Source organism: Acomys minous, assembly GCF_964271855.1.
Source record: "Acomys minous genome assembly, chromosome: 6".
Taxonomy (NCBI): domain Eukaryota; kingdom Metazoa; phylum Chordata; class Mammalia; order Rodentia; family Muridae; genus Acomys; species Acomys minous.
In genome coordinates, this window is record NC_140487.1 from 115,963,902 (window position 1) to 115,971,024 (window position 7,123).

The window sequence follows — 7,123 nt, forward strand, 5'->3', positions numbered from 1 at the left end:
CAGCCCACAGGTGAGACTTTGTTTCACAAAAAGAAAAGGAAAAAACTGCAAACAAAAGAAGCTGGGGGTTTAGCCTGGGGTCATGGCGCACGCCTTTAATCCCTGCACTCGGGAGGCAGAGGCAGGCGGATCGCTGTGAGTTCGAGGCCAGCCTGGTCTACAAAGTGAGTCCAGGACAGTCAAAGCTACACAGAAAAACCTGTCTTTAAAAAAGAAGAAGAAGAAGAAGAAGAAGAAGAAGAAGAAGAAGAAGAAGAAGAAGAAGAAGAAGAAGCAGCAGCAGCTGGGAATTTATTTAGCTCAGCAGGAGTGAGATAGTGAGACAAATAATGGTGAACCATCTCTCCTTTTTATTATTATTATTATTGTTGTTGTTGTTGTTGTTGTTGTTATTTTGGTTTTTTTGAGACAAGGTTGCTCTGTGTAGCCTTGGCTGACCTGGACCTCTCTCTGTAGACCAGGCTGGCTTCGAACTCACAGCGATCCACCTGTCTCTGCCTTCCGAGTGCTGGGATTAAAGGAGTGCACCACCATTCCCAGCTTGTTTTGTTTTGTTTTGTTTTGTTTTGAGACAGGGTTTCTCTGTGTTATCGTTGGCTGTCCTGGACTCACTTTGTAGACCAAGCTGGCCTTGAACTCACAGCACCACCACACCTGGCTCCTAACTCTCCTTGTAACACAAAGCAGATGCTAAGCACTATTAAAAACATTGCTATGTAAGCCTGGTATGGTGGTGCAGCCTTTAATACCAGCGCTCCAGGGCCAGGCAGGCAGATCTCTGAATCTGAGGCCAGTTTGTACTACAGAGTAAATTCCAATGCAGCCATGGCTGCTAACACAGAGAAACCCTGTATCAAAACAAAACACAAAACAGCAGAAAACAGTGCTAGGTTTGGGGCTTGGTTTGGAGAGATGGCTCAGCAATTAAAAAGCACTTGCTGTACCCTGGCTTGATGGCACACACCTTAAATCCCAGCACTCCAGAGGCAGAGACAGGCAGATCTCTCTGAGTTCCAGGCCAGCCTGGTCTACAGACAGCCAAGGCTACACAAAGAAACCCTGTGTCGGGAGGGGGAAAAAAAAGTCTGTACTTAGTTTCAAACCAATGACTATTACTGGTCCAAACATCTCTTCTCAATGCATATAAACGGACGTGAGGCCTGTTTAGCCTCATTTCTGAAAAAGAAACTCCATTTTAAGGGGAAAATGACCTGGATATGAACTTCATGTTAAAAAAAAAAAGCCACACACACACAAATGTGCTTCAAGCACTCACCTCTGATAATGATTAACCATCACCTCTAGCAACCCACTAATCAGTAAATACCTGGAGAACAACTGGGCCAAATGCCCTATTCAACAAGTGCTGGCCAGCCTCCTATGGCAACATTTGACCTTCACCCCTAGCAATGACTAAACAGTAAATACCTAGAGATTACCAAGGTGCCCTTTTCTTTTTGTTGTTCGTGTTTGGTTTAAGTTTTTTGAGGATGGGGTCTCCCTGTATAGCCTTGGCTGTCGTGGATTCGCTGTGTAGACCAGTATGGCCTCGAACTCACAGCGATCCACCTGCCTCTGCCTCCCAAGTGCTGGGATTAAAGGCATGCACCACCAGGTGTTCTTTTCAACAGGTTGAGTAAAACAACTACAGTTTTGCCCGCGCAGGACACAATCAGGTTCTATCACCTGATAATTGCTAAAAATGTCAATCAATCAAGGAGCTGACAAGCTAGAACTCTCCAAACCTCACTGTAACCCCCAATTAAAAACCCTGCTGATTTGGAGCTTGAGGCTCCCAATCCTGAATGGCTGCACCAATGACAGTTGTGAGCCCTTGCTCTAACTTGAATAAAACAACCTCTGAGTGTTTGCATCAGAATTGGCTCCTTGGTGGTCTTTTGGGGTCCTCGAGATCTGGGCACAGCACAGACTGCCCAGGATTCCTGATTGAGTCAGTTGGCAGATGCTTCTGTGGTCAGCAAGATGATTCAGTGGAGTGAGACACTTGCCACCATCCAAGCATGGTGGCACATGCCTTTAATCTGCCAAGATCTCTGAGTTCAAGGCCAGCCTTGCCTACACTATGGGTATAGGACAGCCAGTGCTACATAAAGAGGCCCTGAACCCCAAAATAAAAAAATAATACACTTTCCATGGAAACTGACAGCCTGAATTCATGGTAAGAACTGACTTCTACAAGTTGTCTTCTATCCTACACACACACACACACACACACTAAATGTGTCTGTCAAGTGTACAAAGCTAAGCTTCTCAGCCCCCCACCTGAGAGCTGTAACACTGGGTGCTGTCAAGGGGCCTCACCCCTGAGGCCCACATATACTAAAGGGCATCTCTTGCTGCTGTCTCTGTAGCCTGCTGTTCTACGATGCCAAGCACGAAGGAAATGGAAGCTATCAGAGACCATCCCTTGAAGAGCCCAGCACTCAGTGCTGATTCTCTGGGGATCTGGCCTTCAGTGATTGACAATCCCTATGACTTTGTCTTTAGCTAAGCCAATCAGAAATAACTGTTCCTCTGTGCTGTTATCCGGCCTTAATGGAGGAGATACAAGCATCCTGGGATGGTAGCTCTGGCTGGCTGGGTACTCCCCAGAGGTGCTTCTATTTTTGCGTTGCCAAAGTTACTGGTAAAGAGTATTTTCGGCATGAAATTGAATTCATTATGAGAACATTTGCCTATTTTGTCTGGAGTATAGGTCCATCCCCTCCTGGAATTTGCATAGTTCACCTTGCTGTTGTTTTGAGGCTGGGTGTCCTGTATTCAAGCTTCAAACCCACTATGCAGCCAAACAGAACTTTGAATTTTTCATCCTTCCGACTCCATCTCCCAAGTACTGGGGTTACAGGCCTGTGCCACCACACCCTGGTTTTGTGTTGCTGTAGATTAGATGGGGGCTCTGTGGATCGTATGCACCATGCACCCTGAGCTATATCACCAGACTCCACGTGTAGAATTTTCTGAGCAAGATGCAAATGGTTTTGTTTGTTTGTTTGTTTTGTTTGAGATAGGGTTTCTCTGTGTAGCCTTGGCTGTCCTGGACTTGCTTTGTAGACCAGGCTGGACTCGAACTCACAGAGATCCACCTGCCTCTGCCTCCCAAGTGCTGGGATTAAAGGTGTGTGCCACCAAGCCCAGCATGACGCCAATGTTCTGACATAACTGGTTAGAAGCACTCCATTCAGGATTAGTACAGTAAAGTAAAATACATTTCATAAGCTGCCTACACCTCAGAGGCTACATTAGTTAAGAGATTCCTGTAGAACCACATATGGCAGAAGAAACCAGCTACTCTCTTCGCCGGAGCCCTATGGGAGCTGTTTCTCAGTGTGACGAGCTCCTGCTGTTCGTGGGGGCGAGAAGAAAAGTGTGACTGACAATCACTTGGTCTGTTGCAGCTTTCATAAACGTAGCTCGGTCAGCATGAGGTTCGGAGACTGAACTGAGGTCGCCAGGACTGGCAGGTGATGTGAGACCTTGGTCTTGGCTAATGTCTTGAACGTTTATTCAGGCAAACATGAAACTCCCCATGCTTTCCAGGGCAAGGTGTGCAGCACGCATTCTCTTTTCTTGCTGTTAACCCCTGTTTGCTATTTTTGCTCTGGTTTAGATTTGGGGTGCATGCGTGTATGTGTGTGTGTGTGTGTGTGTGTGCGCGCGCGCGCGCGTGTGTGTTGTTATTTATATATATAACACTTTGCAGCACAACCTAGGCTGGGAATCCCAGCACTTCACATGCCTTAACCTCCGACCTGCTGTGGTGACAGACATGTGTCACTATACCTAGCCATTCTCCTTCCTGGTTGGCTAATCAGCTGGACAAGTGCTGAGGCAATGACAACTGCTGACAGTCGTCCAAGCATGATCTCACAGAAGCAGCACTTGGTGATACTGGTACTATTAAAAAGGACCTTCAACCTGCTGCTCACCACAGCCGAGCCAAAGCCTAGGTCTAGGAATGGAGACAAAAATCGAAGCCACACCAGGCGGTGGTGGTGCACGCCTTTAATCCCAGCACTCGGGAGGCACATCTCCATGAGTTCAAGACCAGCCTGGACTACAGAGCGAGTTCCAGGACAGCCAGAGCTGTAACACAGAGAAACCCTGTCTTGAAAAACAAAATCCAAGACAACCCAACCCTTAGTTTTTTTTTTTTAATGTATTCTTTATTAATTTAGCCATATGGTGGTGGTGGGGACCATGCTTTCCCACTGGGGTGGCAGTCAGAGGATGAGTTGGGAGAGTCTATTCTTTTGCTGCAGTGTGAATACCAGTGATTGACACAAGCTGTCAGGTTTGGTACAAGAGCCCTTACTAGCCGAGCCATTGCCCACCATCTAAGAATGACAGTGGAGCTTACTATACTGCTCATGCAGGTCCTAGACTCCAAGCTCAAGTGATTCTCTCTTTTCAACCTCTTGAGCAGCTCCATGGCTGTCTCCATAAAGATTTTTTTTTTTTTTTGGTAAAACTGAAGGGTGAACTTGTTGAGGCCTTTCCACTAATCTCTAGTAAGTCAGCAGCAGGCCAATCAGAGACGTCCTCATTGGCCTGAGGTGAATTAACTGCCTAGGAACAAACTTGCAGTATCACTGAAGACAGAGTCAGGAGCTTCAGAAGCTAAGAGCCCACTATTGATTTGTTTTGTTTTTGTTTGTTTGTTTGTTTTGGAGGGAGCGGATTGGAGACAGGGTTTCTCTCTAAAGCCTTGGCTGTCCTGGACTCACTCTGTAGACCAGGCTGGCCTTGAACTCACAGTGATCCGCCTGCTTCTGCACCCCCAGGGGCTGGGATTAAAGACGTGCGCCACCTCCACCCAGACCTTTGTTTTGTTTTTTATTCTTCAGTTCTAGGGCTGGACCCAGGGCCACCACATGTATCCTAGGCCAGTGGTTCTCAATTTTCCTAATGCAAAGACCCTTTAAGTGTTATTGTGACCCCCCCAGCCAATAAACATTTTATTGCTAATGTAAATATCTGTATTTTCTGATGGCCTTGGGTGACCCCTGTGAAAAGGTCATTCTACCTCCACAGGGGCCAAGACCCACATAGTTTTAAGGACTCTGGGTGCCAACCCTATGTGGGCTAGCATGAATGCATATCATGAACATTTGAGTATAGTAAAAGATTCCTGCACACTCAATGATCATTTCCTAATTTTAAGCCAACTAATCCAAGATGTCCGTGGCAGCGCTCTATTTTAAAACTCCCCAGCAGCCTTGGCTGGGAACTCATATCCCTGTCATTCAGCACAGCCAATGAGACATCGCACACAGCTCAGCACCAACTCCTCAGATTTCACTCTACTTTACCTTGTTTTTCCCTCTTATAGGATGATATAAAGGCTCGAGTACAAGAAAGCAAAGACTTTATGGTGCCCTACTGTCACACAACGTTAGCATGGCTTTGGATTATCTTAGAATACTTGGTTTTAAATTGTGCTATGTGGGCTGCAGAGATGGCTCAGAGGTTAAGAGCACTGTCTGCTCTTCCAGAGGTCCTCAGTTTAATTCCCAGCAACCACATGGTGGCTCGTAACCATGTATAAGGAGATCTGGTGCCCTCTTCTGGTGTACAGGTATACATGCAGGCAGAACACTGTATATATAATAAATAAATCTTTTGTTTTGTTTTGCTTTGCTTTGGTTTTGGTTTTTCTTTTTCTTTTTTCTTTTTTCTTTCTTTCTCTCTCTTTTTTTTTTTAAGATTTATTTATTATGAATACAGTGTTCTGCCTGCTTGTACACATGCAGGCCACAAGAGGGCATCAGATCACACTATAGATGCTTGGGAGCCACCATGTGGTTGCTGGGAATTGAACTCAGAACCTCTGGAGGAGCAGTCTGTGCCCTTAACCTCTGAGCCATCTCTCCAGCCCAAATAAATAAATCTTAAAACAAAAGCAAAAACAAATTGTGCTATGTGGTGGTTAGGACGTTATACTACCCCTCTTTCTCCTACTATTTCTTCAACAAAAACTCTATGCATACAGCTGTCCTAGAACTCACTGTGCTCACCAGGCCTGTCACCAACTCACAGAGCTCCAGCTGCCTCTGTCTCATGTGTCCATGCTCAGGAGTATGTGCTGTTTGGTAGAATAACCCACATGAGAGGCTGGGCATGGTGGCACACAACTTTAATCTCATCGCTCTCGAGGCAGAAGAGGATCTCTGAGCATTTGGGGCCAGTCTGGTCTACATAGTGATTTCCAAGACAAGCAGAACTACATCGTGAAACCCCGTCTGAGTAATGATAGTAACAACAAGGATAACAACACACGTGAGAAAGATACAGACAACCATGCTTATTAAGACAATTGAAAGTATATGACTCCTTGATGGCCAGAGACTGAGGTGTATGCCTCGGAGTCTCTTGGTGCGGAAGCTCAAGGGTACAATGTTTTTAAAGTAAAAACCTACAAACACCATAATTTACTACAAAGTTAAATGAGGGCCAGAGTAAACTTGAAACATTCTGGCAGAGCATAGTAATTTTTTTTCCAGGCTCTTTCATACTATTTCAGACCTAAGATAACAGTTACTTATTTATTTATTTTTTTTACTTGTAACTTCTTCAGTTAATGTTTCATCTGTATAAACATTAATTATTTTGGTCAATACATCTGAACCACTGTCAACATCATGGAAATCTCAAATGTGGTGCCAAGGCAGACACTACTGTTAAGGGGGTAGAGAGCTGAGAACCATCTAAGCCAGGGGTTCTTGTGAGTTGACCTTTGGGGATGTCAAAAGACCCTTTCCTGCAGGTCACGTATATTCTGCATCTCCAGTATTTAAATTACGAATCAGTAGCAAAATTACAGTTATGAAGTAGCAAAAAATATAGTTGTACAGTTGGGGGGGTGGGGTCACCACGACATTAGGAAAAGTGAGAACCACTGGGCTAAGCAAACAAAATTGGAATCCGGACAAGATGGTGTTACCTTAGTCACTGTCTAGTCACTTGTCTAGTCCAGGGCTAGACAAGCTTTCTATCAACTGAGCTGTAATCCTAAAGCCTGTTTTTGGCATTTGAAACAGTCTTGTTATATAGGCTTAGCAGACCTCTGATTCCCTATGCTGTCCAGGACAACCTTGAACTTGTG

General features: G+C 45.3%; 1 protein-coding gene across 1 annotated transcript in view; it reads left to right on the forward strand.

Annotated features, from left to right (window-relative positions):
- LOC311600687 (aflatoxin B1 aldehyde reductase member 2-like) overlaps positions 1 to 7,123 on the forward strand; it is a 55,665-nt gene that overhangs the window by 30,264 nt on the left and 18,278 nt on the right. The window lies entirely within an intron of this gene.